Source organism: Anser cygnoides, chromosome 14, assembly GCF_040182565.1.
Source record: "Anser cygnoides isolate HZ-2024a breed goose chromosome 14, Taihu_goose_T2T_genome, whole genome shotgun sequence".
Taxonomy (NCBI): domain Eukaryota; kingdom Metazoa; phylum Chordata; class Aves; order Anseriformes; family Anatidae; genus Anser; species Anser cygnoides.
In genome coordinates, this window is record NC_089886.1 from 7574376 (window position 1) to 7592842 (window position 18467).

At 42.8% G+C, this 18467-nt stretch overlaps 1 protein-coding gene across 1 annotated transcript in view; it reads left to right on the top strand.

Annotated features, from left to right (window-relative positions):
- The window catches only part of SGCD (sarcoglycan delta), a 517792-nt gene that overhangs the window by 122467 nt on the left and 376858 nt on the right, over positions 1–18467 (top strand). The window contains exon 3 of the mRNA XM_013176020.3: positions 6887–7023. The gene's annotated coding sequence lies outside the window, so the exon portion shown is untranslated. The remainder of the gene's footprint in view (positions 1–6886; positions 7024–18467) is intronic.

Here is an 18467-nt window from a genome sequence, read left to right on the forward strand (position 1 = left end):
GACAGCAATGTGCCTGTTAAAAGTGTTTCTTAATTAACTACATCTGAGTAAATAATTCACAGTGAATAATTAACTGATGAGTTTAGCCTGCCTCTTTTTCTTACTCTTTCTCTCTCACCCCCCCCCCCTTTTTTTTTTCCTCCCTTCTATTTTTCAGTTCACCAAATGTCCTTGAGCAGGTTGCAGGGTTTCTTAACTTGCTACAGGAGTGTGCCTGATATTTTATTTGCCATTTTTTATTGGGTTGTTTGAAACTGGCCTGTTTCCTCCTTGGTTTAGTGAAACTTTTAGAGGCAGGAATTGAAGAATAGAAATAGTGCTCTCTGCAGGGCAATTTAAGGACCCATGCTAGGGGAAAAGCATTAAGGACTTTATAAGATTTAAACACTTATTTTATGTGTAAAGCTGTCTTCAAGGTGCTAATTTTATGCCCGTATATAACAGAGAATGGTGTTTCCTTTGGTGAGGTCCTTTGGTTTGGACTTGTCTTACAGGAAACCAAGTGCAATGTCGTACTAGGGAGGTTGGTATTTCGCACTAGGTGAAGTGGCTGTATTCCAAACCTGGAATTTATTCCTTTTGATCTTCGCAGGCCTTTTTCTATCTGAAATCTCCTGGCAGAATCAAGTCCATTGCTAAACAAAGTGCCTCACCCTGTGCAGAGGCTATGCCATTAGTCAATCCAAAACTGCCCTGCAGGACAGTGTTATCGCAGGAACGGCGTGCTGTGAGGACAGCTAGCTGAGTCTCGGCAGGTTATTCCGTCGAGAGGCTGGGGCTTGTCTTGTACTTGGGAAATCATTGCTTTTTGGGATTAGATACTCACTGCTGGCTCAACCCATCTGTCTTTGTGTTTGTTGCTTTTGCAGCAGTGTTATCCAAATGTAGCAGCACCTCTTGCTTGCTTGCAGTCAGACAGATGCAGTGCATATACCTCCTGCCTAAATTAGCGTAGCGTTTTGCATAAATCACTTTTGGGCACATCAATGTGAACGGGCCCTGGAGCCTAACCCACCTGACTGGCACTTCCGTGCAGCTGAACTGACGCGGTGGTGGTTTCACCTGTTGCTGTGGGGGGTAGAGAAGAAAAAGAGGCCAATATGCTGCAGGTCTCTGGGCTGATGTAAATTGGGGCGGAAAAGCTGGGAGCTGGAAGTGTCTGCGTTCAGGACATGGGTAAGCTGCTGGAGGTGTCAGCAGATCTTTCACTCCATCCCTTCAGGCAGGTAATCGAGGCTTCTGACTTCCCGATGAGAAACATTCTCGTGACTTGTAATGGGGCTGCAGGCACTGCTCCAATGGACGCAGGATCCTGGCTTCAGCCCTCTGGGCACTGAGAGTCCCAGACCAAGAACAACATGGAGTAAAACACTCCAAACCTTCAGCGCTCCTTGTTGAATTAGCATAATGCGAGAATAAAATAAAGTAGGGCATTTGCAGCTGCTTTGTACGTTGTAACTGGGGCAGGGTACTTTAGCATCCTGCTGGAGATATTAGCCTCGTAGCATCCTGTAGCTGCTAAGACAAAGGGCTCAGCGATATCAGTTAATGAACATTGTTTCTCACTCAGGAAAACCAACAGAGAACAGCATATGGACTCTGTGACAGGAGCAACTGTAGGGTGCTGGACTCCACTGACTTGATAGTTTTCCCTACATCCTACTTAGCCATAAAAGTCTAATAAAGAAGAAAGAGGCCATTATATTAATGGCATTATGGGGATTGCAGCATCATCTCTAGGACCCATGGGGATTTCTCTGATGTCCAGAATAAATGCTCTTCTATTCTAATGACCATAAATGACCTCTCTCCAAACCTGGTATTGATGAAATAGCTTTAATGTTTCAACATCAATACTCTAAGCTTTGCTGAACAGTGACATTAATCTGATATTGCATAGCACACAGGGAAGAACAGCCAAAAAATATGCTGGAGCTTATAAAGTTATGCAGCTTTCTAGCCTGACAGCAGCTTTCATGCTATTTTCCCACCAAGTGGAAACAAGTCATAGGATACAAACGACAGAGACATTTTCTCTTAAAACCTGATGGAAGGAAATCACAGGTGGCTTGAAACTGCTCGTAATTTAAAAGGGTGCAGTGTAAACACAGGAAGCTTTTTGAAAAGTTGCTGTACCACGCTTTTCTGTTTGCTTCTGTCAGGTTACAATCTATTTTCTTTTTCCTAGCAAACATTTTTGATTACTTAGCATATCTTAATTAATATGCAAACACAGACATGGATTCTCACAGCATAAAACCAGAGGCATTGGCTGATTTATGATTTTAATCAGGTCAGCCTTAGCTGATATGCAGTAAGAAATAATTAGCTGGTTGTTTGTACACAGAATTGCATTGTATCCAACCCATAGGAGACAGTTTTTCCTGACACTTCAAGCCCCTGCTGACTTTGTTTTCTTAGCTTTCCTTCTGGTTTCAAAACACAAGTGTTTTCCACCTCCAAGATTGTTGTTTTCTATTCTTAACCAAGGGTAGGTAGGCCATTTACAGGCCTTAGGCTAAAATATTAAAATAAGAATTTGATTAGTAGTTGCAGTGGTCAAAAGACATTGTCCAAGGAAATTTCTGGGTGTTTAGTAGCAATTCTTACTCTCTGCCTTGCTGTTTCTTCCATTTCCATAGAATTTAAAGCACATCTCCAAATTTCTGAAGTAGCCCAAGTGTCACGTAGACTGCGCAGCTGGGATGTGTTGGTATTGACTGGCCTGAACCAAACCCCAGCTTTTCTGAAACTGAGGCACAGACCCAAGGTTCCCCCGAAAGAGAAGTATTGCAGCCACGGGGGGGGGCCTGTTTACCCCCACTCAGACCCCAGCTGTGCTGGTGGCTCTCAGCTGCAGGACTCAGCCTGTGATCAGTTATGTTGCTGTATCTGTCCCGTGAAAAGAATGGTTTAATCTGCAAGGTTATCAGTTTAGTCACATTTATCAGTAGCTGAGTGAGGATTTTGTGTGCCTGCCACCATCTCTGGAGCTACTGGATAGTTCTTGCCATGTTCTGCTATCCATGGCGGTAAAGATGGCACGTGCGTGGCTCTGGCTCATCACCTCTGTGCTAACATCGCGTCAGTTTGCAGAGTGCCCAAACCAGTCTTGATCTTTAGAACTGTATAGGGTTTTACTAACACTTCGTGAAAACCCATAAACCTCTCCTTGCCCAGGAGATCAGACTAACAACGGGGTTTCTAACATTGCTTCCCTGCAAACTAATTGATGTATTTGGCACCAGCTAACAGACATCCAAACGTTTGTACAGATCTGAGTTACCAAGGGTCTGTCTAGACTAGATAATTACTTCCCCTTTTGGCTTGATTTTGCTGGTTGCCAAGTTGGGTAATGTTTTAACCTTGAATTCTGCAGGCACAGTTGCTTCCAAAGCCCTTGTAATGAGGAGCCATCTAGCAAGTTGACATGACAAGACTCTGCTAATCTGAGTCTTCTGCCTGTGAATCTGGTCACATCGCGGTCAACGCTGATGCATTTGCATTAATCCTGCTCCTGTCCATACATCTTAATTCACCCCGAGAGCACTGCTAAATTCTTTTGTTAATCGTTTTCTCCCTGTCTCCCCCTGTGAAGCGAAGTTCATTCGGTGCCCAGCGCTGACGCAGCCAGGTTAATAACTATCGATGTCGCCACGTTAATAACGGCCTTGCTGCCCGTGAATCGGAGCCTCCCCCTGATGAGGTGGTGGACATGACCCACTTAATCATTACATCTCTCCGTCCACGGATCTCAGTTCGCCCTGTGAAATTTTAATCATTCTGACTAGCTAATCACGATAATTTCTCACTGTCCGAGGTTGTGAATTCACCCTACGAGCAGCTCCGATGTCCTTGTTAATCATTGTAACCTCGCGCTGCTCACGGACTGCAAAGCACGGTGATGCCTGTGCTGTGATGTCCGTGCCCATCGCTTCCACACCTCTCTGCCCGGGGACTGGATGTGCATTGCGAGGGATGCCCAGGGCGCTTCATTCTCTTTCTGCCCCAGTTGCTGTGGCCATTGCAAATCCTTTCCTCCAGCAGTGAAGCTTTCCTGGCGCTGCCTACATGCAGCCAGCTGTGTGCAGCCCCTCCAAAGCGACGTGTTGAATAGCAGCGTGAGTCTGCATGCAGAGCAGCCCAGCTCTGTTGGTTGCGTGGTGCTTTCTTGTAAGGTGATCTCAGAGAACAGAGATGAGCATTAACTCAAGAAGACGTTTTGGTTCGTTCTGCTGAGTTGCACCATTGTGCTGGGTCGGTCTGACATGACTGCAAAACTAAATAGGTGTTGATGTGGTGCTCCACGCTGTTCCCTTATGTTGGCTCCAGCATGGGGCCCAGTGCTTTTAATGAGCACTTGCGGCTGTTACTGCCTCTGCCTGCACCATCCTGAAGCATTGCTGGAATCTAATGGACAATGAGAGGGAAGATCAATCACCGTTTTAGGGCATTGTGAAGTCCCACTGCGTTTTCCAGCACAAGCCTGGAGAACATGGCCTAGGTGGAAGCTTGAAAAGGACATAAGGAAGTTTGTTGGAACCACAAAAATTGCAGATGGTTTGCAAGCTCTTGTCCATGTCTTTAAGACAGGCACGTGAATTGCAGTGGAGGCCACGAACTGCCCTTAACATTTGAAAAAGAAACTTGGCACATTGTAGGCAAGTTTCTCCTACGTGCTCTGTACTGCCCCTCCCAGGCTTGCTTGTTGTGCTGGTTTTCTCTCTCCAAAAACTAGCCTAGCTTCAGCTGCAAGTCGAATTGACAATCAGCTTCCAAAGAAGCAGCTGAGAGGCTTTGTGAGCCAAAAAGGTAGAAATAACAGCATGACACAAAGTCTAAAAGGAGGCACCTCCGTTTTCAGAGAGCTGCAGACCCAGTGCCACTGGTCAGCCTTGGGAGGCAGCAGCAAAGGTTGCCTTCCCCGCTGCATCCCGAGTGAGGGCAGCTTTCCAGAGCCTTCTGGTTGGGCAGCTTCGTGCAAGATATTAGATGACACAGAAAACTTGTTGCGATTTTATTTTACTTTTTTGTTTTTATTTTCCTCCCTCTCATCTTTAGATTGGTTTGGGAGTTTAGATTAATAAACAGAGAAGCAGTTAGTTTGATTAAAAGTGGCATATGTTCTGCTGTGGTGGAGGCAGGCTCAGGGGTGTTTCATGCCCACATTTTGAGAATAAGAAACCACTTCTACTCTTGGGCACAATGGTAAATAACATTTTTTTTTTTCCAGCAGAATGATGGAAATACTTTCATGCAGATGATTTTGTGCTTCCAAGGGAAGGGAAGACTGGTGTCTTGGAAAATCGAAAATAAAAAAAAATAAGGAGGGAGAGGAATTGGGGGAGAGGGAAAGCTATACTTCAGTGAAGCTAATTAGCATTTAAAGAAAAGCACACTATGAAAAGGTGAACCTAATGCTGCAGAAATGCTGTATTAAAGGGACAGCAGTTAACAAAGACTCAGCTTGAAAAGATTTATGGAGGTATTTCCTATCTGTGTAATCAGAAAAGTATGGAAAACCAGTATTGCTGCTTTAGTACAGTGCAAGGAACAAAGCAAGCAGGTATATCTTTATTTGTTTGTGCTGGACTGTCTTCTGGGAGGCACCAAGCACGCAGCTCCCAGCCTCCTCCTCCTCTGCTGAGCCCCAGGTTCCGAATAATTCCCTTCATCCCCACCCGTGTCCACTGTCTCCAGCTCTGCAGCAGATATACTGCACACAGTCAAGGATGTAACATTTTTTAAAGGAGTTCAGGAACCAAAATCCCATTTCTAAAGATAACTTCAACCATGTCTGCGCCATAATAAAGCCCAAGACTGGGAGCATGCCTGCTGTTTATATTCACCTTAAATCTTACAGAACAAGCTTTTAAAAGTTTTTTTAACCATGCCAAGAAGCTTTCACAAAGCCAAGATCAGAGCACACTGACTGTATTTACCACATGTAATTCATTCTAAGGAGAGTGACAAAAATACTTATCTTGAGAAACATGAAAGCTGGGTAAAAGACAAGGCAGCAGGGACATGAAATATGAACTATCAGAGCTTCTCTCTGAAGTGTAGCTGTATGAGAAGTAGAAATATTTAGGTTTTGAATTTGGGCATGTTACTCTGGATAACCCCCCTGGTTTCAGATGGAGATCTACTGCAAACAGACTGGTATCAGCATCGAGAGAGAGATAAAGTGATCTTATTAGTGCCATTAGAATATATTCTGTGGAATGAACAATAATAATTCACTGTCATATGTCATAAATGTCACGGTTTGTATCTCGTGCTGCTGTATTCATGTCACACAGCCCTAACAGCAAAGGCAGATTAAGCAGGGTGTAAGCTTGTTTATTGATTTTTTAAAAAATGATAACAGGTTTGTTTGTTCATGTATATGATGCTCATGGCATGTGTAGGTTATGCTTGGCGTTTATCAGTGCTTCTTCTGACTGTGCATCACGATTTGTTCCTGCTTCCTAACCTTGCCCTGATGGTTATGGTCCTCTGAATAAGTGCGGGGGCCAGGGGTCTCCCCACTTGGATACCCACCGTGTGACTACAGCTGTGATTTGTACATCCCCTTCCAGCCCCCTCCTCACAGGCAGGGGCAGAGAAAAGGCAGAACAGAAAACGGAGTTTCATCAAAATGAAGCAATTAGCCTGAGACTAGAAAATCAGGAGCCAGGCTGGGGCAGAACCATAGTTTCTGACCATCGATGGCAATGCCCCATGCCTTGTTCATCTGAACTGGTAAATTAAGTTATTATAACCCAGTGATGGTATCTGCTCATGTGCAAACTGCAGGGTGATCTGAGCCATGAATGGGATGGAGTCTCATGGGGAGCTGAGGTCACAATAGAACTCAACTGCATTTTGGATCTTATGTCTTCAGATCGTGTCTGTGACAAATGCCAGCTGGTGGCAGCTGCAGGAGCAGAGGATTTCAGCCCTCCCACGTTCAGCACCTGGGACACACGTGGCAGAATGGTGCCTGCAAGAAGAGGAGATTTTCTGTGGTATTAATTACAGGTTGGTCTTCTCCCATTATGTGTGCTGTTCATGGAGGTAGGTGTTTGCGGTCCCCAGTACTGAACATACCTTAGCTGCTCTCTGGGTCGGTGAGGTTTTTCTGGTAGAGATTACAGCAGGATCTTTCAGTGTGATAATTCAGGTATAATAGCTTCTCCTCCCCAGATGGGGCTGACTTGTGGAAATCTATTAAACTATGTGGTTCTGGCTTTATTCCTGGACTCCTCAAGATAAAGGCTTTTAAGTTTTTTTTTTTTGTTCAAAGTAAATCTTTATTTGTTATCAACAGTTTAGACTCACCAATTATCAGCATTTTGAACCTGCAGATAGTTCTGACTGGAAAACATCCATAAGTTGATCATCTAATGCTTGTGGTTTAAGTGGAAAAGCCGAGCACAGTACTTTATCCAGTCCCCACAATTTCCTCCACTTGAAACTCTGAACTAGTTCAAAATCAAGGGGTAAAATATAGCAGAGGATCTTAAGAGATCAGCAGGATTTTCTCAGGGTATGAGAGCTTCCAACACCACTTCAGGATTTGATTCCTCAATACCCTGTTCCTATCTCTGCTTAATACAAAGACTTTCCAAGTTGTTAAATTGTGCACTTCAGTCTCCCCTTGTCCTCCTCCCTGAGAGCTCTGCAGATGCACTGTCGCTGGACACCAGCTCCAGGCGATTACTTCCAATGAGTCTGCCCACGCCAATGCCAGCCTGCCCCATCCAATCTCCAGCCCATCCCAGCTGCACACATGGTGCAGACTCCTGCACCATTACAAGAGTGTTTCTCTAATTCCCAGAACCCACTCTCTAGGATGGACAGGTGAAAATGATGTGGAAAATGCTGTTTTTACAATGCTGCTGCCGTCTATTTTCCAGTAAGACTTCTGCAGGGGTTAAGGAAAGAAAAAAAAAAAAAAAGAATGGGAAATAACCATCAACTAGGTTATGCGTAACAAATATGGTTAGGGGTTTGGTGCAAATGAAAATGAGGAGCCTCTTGGGAAAAGTACAGATTTTGTTTTGATTTTATACTGAAGCCCTCATAGTCAGTGGAAATGTGCTTGGATTTGCACAGGCTTCTGCTAAATTACTTTGAAAGAAAATATCATTTCCAAGCCAAATTATCTGCTGGGAGGAATAATTTTCCTGATTTTGAATGGATTTTTTCCAGGAGAAAATCTGGCCAATCTTACTTAACCAAATCACAACTTGGACCATAGGCCTGGAAGCAGGATTCATTTGGATGTTTTAACCTCCAGTGAATAACAAATAGAGAATGCAGTGCAAAATAAAATGAAACAATATGTGTAATGAGCAGATTTAAAATGCAGCTTAAAAAAATTGCTTTCCTTTTTCTCACAATCTATCAGGGCATCAATAGGTCTTTCATTGCTCCAGTACATTGTTATTAATAGTGCAGACAAATGCAAATTGTAGGCTTCGGGGTTCCATAAGTTTCCTATCGCTACTTCAGGAAAAGTAAAATGCAAGTTGAATATGCAGCCCCAAAAAGGAGCAGAGACCAGGATGGGGCAGCATGTGGTGCAAGGTGACACACTGATGTGCCTTTGCCTATGTGGAGATGTTCAGGCTTTGTCCAAAATAGTTAAACCTCTGAATCAACTAAATCCAGTAAAGCCTCATGTGGGTTTCCTAGTTCATATTTGTAAGTGGCTTTGAATAAATTTGGTATAATTTGCCTCCAAAGAGAATAAAATTAATTCCAGTATGGCTATTTTTAATCAGAATTTAAACTGGCCATGATTCTGGTTAATACAGTAAAATAATTAATTTCAGAAGTTAATTTGGGTTTGTCCTCCTGAGGGCCCCTGTGTGTGCAAACTCGAATGCTTCTTGGTATATCCACACAACCTTAAAAAAATCTAGTGGTTTCCTATCTGTTCACATTTCTTACTGGTGTTTGGTAAATGTCACACCTACCAATCCATCCTCCTCACCAGTGCAAACCTCCAGCCTCTAGCTTGGTGGATTTTACCTCTGACTGTTGAGTGCCATTCTAAATTTATCACAAAAAATCAACAAAAGATTTTTCTTTTGTCCCTGATGTCAGATCTTATTTTCTTTTGAACCATAGCAACTACGTGCCCGATGGAGATAGTGCATTATGACTGAGGTCTCTGCTGATTACTAACATATTTATAACGAGTACCGTAGACTGCAGGAGTATTTTATAACCTTTAAGATGTTTCTCTGAATGGGTCAATTTAAGACCTCTTTTAAACAAAGTTCATGATCTCCTTCAGATTCTGGTTGTTTTTGTCAGCCAACAAGGCATAAAAACATAACTACATTTCATAATGTTAATGATGGTATGTGAAAACAAAACATAACCTTTTATAGCTTTATAACCAATCTTTTTGTTATCAATTTACAGTGATTTACATCAAATATGTATAATCTGTCGTTAACTTCCAAACTTTTACAAGTTGTTGGTATGGAATACTGTTGTGAATTAATGAAGTTTATAAATATATGGCTTTGTTTGAAATACTTAGTATTTTAGATGAAGGATGCAAAGTCTGTGATTGAAGCTAGGACTGCATATCAAAATTTTCCTGCTGGAACAGCCACAACACTGTGTCTCAGTTTGCAGATGGAAGCAGAGCTTGGGAGTTGAATCAGAGCTTTGCCTGTCATGTTAGCTTGGGGTACAAATCTATTTGCTGGGAAGGTAAATGGAACTTAGCGGTCACTTGACCCATGAATAGAGCTTAAAATTCACCAGTGCTGGACTTGAAGGGTTGCTGTGTTGCCCTGAACTCCTGGGCATGTGGCTTCCAGAAGCCCAGCATAGCCCCATTCCTCTGGAAATTTTCCTTCTAGAGGAAATAAGAGGGAAGGCGGAGGGGCGATGGAGGGAAGGCTGAAAGAAAAGCTCTCTGGGCTCATGGATAATAGACTCTGAGAAAGCAAAATGGGCAGAATCACAGTGCCTTGGCTAAACTGTGCAATGGAAGTGCTTGAGGGATAATTAAAGGTTATTTTAAAGTGCTTCACCATGTTTATTTTCAGTGAGTCACAATTAAAAAAGACCAGGAGAGGGAATTGATATAGCAACCGCTTTTCTGCCTTTATCAGAGGAAGGCCTGGCTTCTGGCTCGTGTTCAGACAGCAATACCTACCCCACTCGCACATGGCATCCCCTGCTCAGAGTCTTACAGGTTTTGCATAGTGACAGCCTGGATCCCCATGGCCTTGCGTTTGCAGGGGTTCACAGGACAGTGGAGAGACCTTTTCTGCATCCTGTGCACCACTGTTTGGGGTGTTGTGGTCCCGTCTGGTCACGCTGTCTATGCAGACTGGAAATAGTTCCTGCAGAGCTGACGTGGATGGGGGTGATTGAAATAGTTGCTTAGAGCTGCTGTAATTGTCCCAGCAGTGGCTCGGAAATAAAAGACTATATTTTTTGTGCATGAACTTGAACTGCTTGAAAGCATTGCAAAGGTTTTATCCTAGATATATTGATCCTTGATATATTTGTGCTGGCCTCGGGAGAGAAAACCAGAATATCCTGCATGTTCCCGATGTTTTTTTTTTGTTGTTGTTGTTTGTTTCCAGCTGATTAGAGCCAGTGGTGCAAAGCTATGAATGATCTGTCTGGCTGACCAACCGTACAGCACTGGCTACATCCTTTTAGCAAACGTATGAGTGAAAAACCTAGCTGACTTGAGAGACACCACAAATTGCAGCTTAATTGCAATGTGTTGAAGAAATGCAGGAAAAGCTCAAATGATTACGATTTCTGGGCTTTCAAACCAAAAGGGGGACTCACTGCAGTAATTTCAGTTCATTACAGATATTCTAAACCTGCCTCGCCTAAGTGAGTTTAATTTTTTTCACCTGTCACTTATCTGCTTTTGAGAAGTATAATTACTACATTTGTTCAAAGCTGTAGGCCTCTGAAATGGGAAAGGGATTTATTTTTTTCCTGTGCAAACATTAAAAAAACAGAGGGGGAAAGCAAAGACTATTTTTGAGACAGGCTTTGCCACACACGTGTGCCTATGCACAGATACATGGTCTCTTTTAGGTTTTCTTTCTTTATTTTATTATCTTAAAAACACATATCTCTCGGGGAAGCCTAATAAGAAATATCAAGATAAAGCAAAGATTTTAGGAGGAAAAAGAAGTCAGGGGACCTGTGCTGTAGAGACAGCAGTTCAAACAGTGAAAAAGAGGACACAGCTGTGCACATCAGAAATCCACAGCTGGGGAAGTGGAAAGAGTATTCCCACATCTGCCCTTATAAATCATCCCTCACCTTTCAGATCCTTTTGTTTTCTGTTGTGTTGAATAATTTCATATAGAGGGAGACGTATTTGCATTTTTCTCCTGCTGTTGTCTGTGATATCTAGGTCAGTTCTACCGACCAAAGCACCAGAAAAGCACTGTGGATTTCTCTGGTGTCCTTTGTAGCAGGGGTGTTTTTCTTACCCTTCAAAGTCAAGGATTCTCCAGCAAAAGAACAAGGCCTTAGCAGCAGGTGCATAAACCAATACACAGACAAAGCCAAGAGGAAAATGCAGCACAGGCTCTGTCTTTAAAAGACTCATGCTAGCAAGGTCTGAGGAGACGGTGGAGCAGCACTATACTAAAAGCATCTCTCCAGACCACAGCCGAGCAATAAAACAAACCAAAGCTTGGACACTTGCTGTAACTCTTTAGGGAGTGGATGTAAAGGACTAAAGCACTGAATCTTTTCCAGCTCCAAGAATTACTTAATTCTTCCTCATTCCTAACACATCTCAAGACAGAGCAGCACAGCTGCTGTTTACACTATTTCTCAAGGTTAAGAGTTTGAGCTGGAAGCAGCCAAAGCAGTTTTGCTAGAGGAACTGTTCTGGCTGCATGAGCACTGGCCATGCTTTAGAACCCAGCTAGGACGAAGCACTTGCAGCCATGGTTCTGATTGTCCAGCAGATACAATCCCTGCTCTGGCATAAGCTGAGACCAGAATGAGAAGTACAAAACCACCACATCAAAAAAGTTTTGCTTAAATTTTCTATAGAGCGCTGCTAACTTGGTACTAATACAGCAGGTAAACAAATGTTCAAATGTTGAACATACAGGTTCCTGTTCAGACTGAGTGTGGACTTGGAGGCTTTCCGTGTTCATGCATCCCTGGGTTTTGATTTGGAGTAATGGCTCATAAAATCTGGGAAGGGCTGGTCTACATCTGCAATATACCAGGTACCAAAGCTCATACACTAGTAATTATCCTCCAGTGTTGAAACTTAGTAGTGGCTTACATGATAATGGGAACTAGAAAGTTTTGCTCGTTCTGGCTAAAATAAGTCGTTTCCACATGAAGTGACATTCTGAAATGCCTTTTGCTTGAATAATGCATTCTGTCCCAAACCACGGGGAATAAATTTGGGTATATGTCAGTATAATAAGAGTATATCTATCTTGTACCAAATCTGTCTAAGAGAGTTAATATGCACTTTAGTATTGCACAGCTGGGATGAATACAATCCCTGATATAATGCCAGTAAGGTTATGCTAAGGATAAATTATGTTGAAGAAGTCTGTAGATAATGTGGGAGACTGAAGAATGGACAGGTAGAACCAGCCACATGATAGAAGTTCTGCTCTCCCTCCTCCTGTCCATGCTTTCTGTTGAATAAAAGTTTACTTCCTCAGAGGTGCTTAGAAGTTCTACAATCCATTAAAACAAAACAAAAATAAGAGAGAGAGAGAAGGTGAAACTTGTTGTTTATTTCAGAGCTTTTTGGGAATATTAAAGAGGAAAATGGCATGAATGAAAATGTTTTACTTTTCTGATGGCTCCCTAGGAAAAAAGAGTGATAAACTATAACTATTCTCAAGTTTCTAGTTAATTCTTTTTAATGCTTAACTTGAAAAAAAATCTGTGAAAAGGCAGATTAGGTCTTGGCTTTGTAGATATAAACACCCTGAAGACATTAGATAGCAATTTATAACAATCAACCATTTCAGTTTCTGAAAGAAGTCCCTTCTGAGAAAATATTTTTAGCTGCTCAAGTCAATGTTTTTCAACAAGCAAATTCACTGTAGGAAAACATTTTAAAATATGACCAGAAAGTAAAAATCAAAATAATCTGAACTCATTTTTTCCCAGAATCTGTGAGTCTACATTAAGTGCAAGGTAGGCTAAAGCAGAGGGAAACATAATTGTTACTGCACGGAATAACAGAGTATTGACACTGTTGCTGGATCAATCAGAGCCATTCAGTAGGTTCAGTTAATAAATTGCTGTGTTAAATTATTTCTCCTTATAAAATGTATTTATTTTCTCTCTCAGCATTTATTTTAATAACTTCTCATACCAAGAACTTGTTTGCACCTGCTTTTTTTCAACACGCCATGCATAACACCTTGCATAAGGCCATTTCAAAACGGATGCAAGTCTCAGCATTTACGTCTGGGTGATGAGGGAAGAGTGGCAGAACAGTTTGAAATGTGTTGCAGGGTGCCTTCCAGCAGCCTAATTATCTCATGTCTGGGTGCATATCTACAGTAATCTAGACAAGTTTCTAATTTGTTTTTCAGTACTGTAGGATTAGTCAATTTAATTGTAATTAAACATTGCCCATTGTGTAGCGTGGCCAGAGAGCCAGACGAGATCATAGGCTGACATATTTATTTATTGTGGCCAGGCTGCTTTTCTTATGGGTTCTATATAGGTCCAACACAGTTACAAATGCGCAGTAATGTTTGGGGCAGGTATTATTTTGTGAGGCTTAGGAAAACACTTGTGTGCCATTTTGCTGGAGAACTGTCAGTGGGTGTGGAGAGCCATGGTGATGTTACGGGTGCTGCTTCCTCTGTCTACAATATATGGATCAAAGTTCTCATTTATACAAGGATTCAGACTCGTGAATTTACATTTTCATACCCATGTAACAGTCATCCTACTGAAGCTCACTTGAGTTAACACCTAAACAGCCCAGGAACCACACACAGGAATGAAATGTCTGGATTTCTCATCCTGGTGGTGGAAATAGCTAATGGAGTTCATGTCACAGTATTTTCTGCTCTCTCCTCCGCTCAGTGATAAGGCGTTCCAATTTATTGTTCCCTCATGTAAGGGATCGAGTGACTAACTGAATTACGGGAGGGCACTAGATATGCTTGCTGGTTGATGGATGTGCCCTGTTTCCAGGAGTCACAGCTGGTCTGGCCCTTTCTCTTCTCGCTCACTGCTCGCAGGCATGCCACCGCAGACAGCTCACGTCATCTTCCTCCAGTCTGCTTCCTCGATAATGCACATCACTGGGGTCTATCTAGATCTTTTTTTTTCTGCACCCACCAACCTCCGTGCTATTTCTCTTTCTCCTTTGCATATTCTCTTCCCCTGTTGCTCTCTTTCCAGCACTTTCCTGTCCCCAGTATATCAGTCTTCTGTTCCCATATGACTCCCACTAATTACAGAGCTATCTTGCTCTTTAATGCTACTGCCTCTTTTCTAGTTAGTTCTTTAAAAAGGCCGTTAGCTAGAAATACATCATCCTTCAGCTCTGAACCTGCAGTCCACTTGGTAAGCATTTTATACAGTCTTAATAAATGAGGAGAGAAAAAGAAAACAGCAGAGGAATACAAAAAGGGTCCCCTGGGAGTAAGATTGTCAGAAAGTCATGGCTACTTCATAACTCTGGGCATTACTCATTTTTCTTACCATGGGTGGTCCCACTATGGGCTGAATTTTGAAAGGTTTTCCTTACTGCTCAGCAAAGAAGTGACATTGCACAGTGTGGGAGGAGAGGTGAGGCCCTCAGGTGCTAGCACTGCCAAGCCATGTGAAGGACGACTCTTTCCTACAAGCTTTAGGGGTTATTCATTCTCCTGGTTGCTTTTGCATTTTGTGGGAAGCTGTGGCTCTGCTGAGAGGAGAGCATCATAGCTGGGTCACAGCAGGGTAAATAAGAAGTTTTACTGTTTGTGGGGCTGGTGGGATGGGCGCTGTCATCGCCATCCCTCAGCTCCAGCATAATCCCAAAATGAGTGATCGCTGGCCAGGTTATGAGAGAGAATCAGGGAATGGCTCTGAGGGTTTGCTAGTTTGTGTGTGGCTTCATGACATGGTGGTGGCTCCTGTCAGGGGACAGGCTGTCTGCAACTCGCCTGGGGAGGGATGGGATCTCAGCCCTTTGCTCCTACGGGCACTTATTGTGCGTGTGCTCAGCGCTGCTCCGAGGCGCTGCAATGCAACGGCGCTGACTCCTCGCGGTGTGAATGTGGTTGCAGGAAGCCAGGAGGATTTTGGAAGCTGCTGGCTGTGTGCACAGCAGCTGGTGGGGCAGCGATGCTGCAGCAGCACAGGGCTCCCTGGGCGCAGCATCTGCTGAGAAGCTGCCCCAGCAACACGCAGCCTTCCCAGCGGGACAGAGGAGGCTCCCTCCTGGGCTGTGCTGCTGCAGACTGCCTGCGAGGAAGCGAGTTCAGGCTCTCCTCACCCAGCCATGGTCTGGAGGTAGATGTAGTCTTCAGCTTGGACCAAAAAAATCCCGTAATGCAACTTATTCTCTCTCTCTCATTCTCTCTCTCTCTCTTTTTTTTTTTTTTTTGGTAACTGATTTCTTAGCAGTGGGTTTGTGCTGTGCCATTTTCTTGTCTGCATTGCCAAAAAGCAGTGTCTATGTTGCAAAATTCTAGGAAGGACCAGACGAACTTGTTTTTTTTGGTACTGACTCCTCAGTTGTGTCCAAGCCAATTTCCTTGGCTGTTTCCAGCCTCACTGACCGAAGAGGATGATTGACCAATAAGACAAATCTCAAGCTAGAAAAAGGCAAATTAAGTGGCCTGATGAGTTGTTGTGGTAATTCAGATGAATAAAGTAAGAGGAGTGTCAGAGCTGCTGGGGCTGTTCAGATGATGGAGTGGTCATTGCTCCAGAGCACGGGAGAAGATGAATTTTTGGATTTTTTTTTTTTTAATGACTATTTAAAACCTATTGAGCTGAGTGGTTACAGTGAAATTCAGATGCATTGTGCCTTCCTATTCAGTGTTACCTGAGCAGGTCACGGGGAAACATTCCCCCCATTTTACTCCCAGTGTCCCAAGCATCATGTGCAAACGCTTGCCCCACAAAAGCTGAAAGCTGCTGGAAAATGTGTGGCTGTGCTGTCAGTCTTCCACCAGGCCTCCGATGCTGTGGCTTGGATGACTGTGGAGCCCATTGAAAAGCAGACCAGAAGGCCTGGCCCTCTTGCTTTAATTTGCCCAAATACTTCTACACTGGTCCCAAATGGCTGTATCTAACTGTGTCCCTCCTGATTTCAAATTAGGCCCACAAGCAGTACCATGCGATTACTGAAGCTCATTAGAATGAAATGGGAAATACACATATTTCAAAAGTATTTTATTTGGAATACTAATCTTATTTTAGAATTCACGTTAAGCTGTTGAATCCCTAGCAACTAACATGAAAACAAACTGAATCGTAATGAAATACAGTGCTACTGTATTCCATTATACTCTATGCCAGCATGACAGCAGCTTTTTCTCTTGCTGAAAATAGGATTGCTTACATTTTATTTTTATTTATTCTAGAGGAACAAGTAAGAAAACATTTAATAATAAAATCCATCCATTGGCTCATATCCTTCTGTATGTACCAGGTACTGTTGGGCGGGAAGAGAGGAACTGATGTCTGCACAAAACTCAAACAAGTGTTTCACTGCCTGGTGTTTCCATTCTGGGCAGTCTGGACCTCAAATTGTGCTGCAGACAGTCAAATTGCACACAGCAGTGTTGCAAGCGCTATGCTGGGGCTGCAATATACAGCACATCAGCCAGAGAAGTGATCCAAGATGCTGTACATCATAATAACGCTGTAGGTAAAGAATACTGTGGTGATATAGGGGAATAATGCATGGCTGCCACCGCTTTATGGCAAACAGTTGCTGTGCAGTCATATATAATGCTGTAGGAGCCAACACACAGCAAACTTCATCCTCTGCCCTCTTGTGGAAACAAGCAGCTGTGGAATAAGGATTACTGAACACACAAATCGGTGTAAAGCTCTTCTTATCCCTTTCCCTGGCAGATGTAAATTGTGGTTGAAGACTGAGGCTTGGTTGCTCTGAGAACTACAATTCAGAGGTACTGAAAGTGAAGAGAAGAAATATATAGCACCCTGAGTGGGCTGAATCATCCCAGTTGTTTCACTCCCTTTTATGCTGAAGCATTTTATTTTTAACAAACAGCCTGAGAAACAGAGATTTAAGGCCCAATAATAGTGTGATGTGAGTGAATTAGTCTAGTACAACCAGAGACTGCCTTGGAAATGCACTACACTCACCATGGTAATTAGTAATTTTAAGAAAGTAGAATATAACAACTACCCTATTTTTTTTTTCCTTTCTCTTCATGAGGAGCAATGCTTGTGTGGAATACATCAGTGAAGCTATCAGGCTTTAAGAATCAGAGAAAAATGTAAAGAGCTGAAGGACAGAAAACCCTAAAACATAGGGGTGTTTTATTTGTACTGTGGCTCCAACCAGCTCCTAGTTGCATTTAGGTTGTGCACTCCTTTCCTCAAACATGAGCAAAGAGAGATTGAGCTCAGGGGAGATTTTAAGGACCATCAGGACAGGGTGCAGAGTGTTTTCTCTTTTCTCCTGTCAAAGATCTCAGTCATGAGTTAATTTTCCTCTGGACTTCACTCTCCAGTTCCCTCTACTTGCTGAATCCTTCTTCCTGGTGGCTAAGCATCTGAAATATTCCCTTGTACCATCTCCTTTCTCTGCTTCATTAAAGAGGTGTAAAAACAGGAGATGATACATAGACAAAATAGGAATTAAAAGAGCAGAAGCGACCCTGGGAGATCATCTAATCCATCTCTCTGCCTCAAAGGAGGTGAACATGTAATTAACTGCTCCTAGTGGCTGTCTGTCTGATCTGTTCTTCAAAACTTCCTGCATGGGGATTTCCATCACCTAGGAGTTTAGCCCAGCATTTCACTAGTTTCATGCTAGAGAGTTTCCCTTAATCTCTAACTAAAATCTCCTTTGCTTTTATTTAAGCCCCTTGAGACTTATTCTTATGCTTCTCTCGTGCTTTTTAAGGACTTCGGTTGTTCTTGTGGTTCTTTGTTGGACTTTTTCTCTCTGCTCTGTAAACTTTCATCATATACTTAAGCTAAATCTAAAAGTGTTGCCCCCAGTTCTGGGAAGATGAGAATTATTATTTCAAGTATCATTTCCAGATGATGGCTGAATCTGTAACTTAGATATTCAGTTTTTCTGCTGAAGTCTGGTCACTGAGATCTGCATTTCAGATAATTTCACTAACTGGTGCTCTTAAATGTTCATTTTTCCTTTTTGGAAAAACGTTACTTACAGACTTTAACTTTGGTTTTAATTTGAAGAAAATCAACTCATGTTGATTCACTTATAACAAAATTATTTGTTACGAGGAAGATTCCTATCTGACTTTATT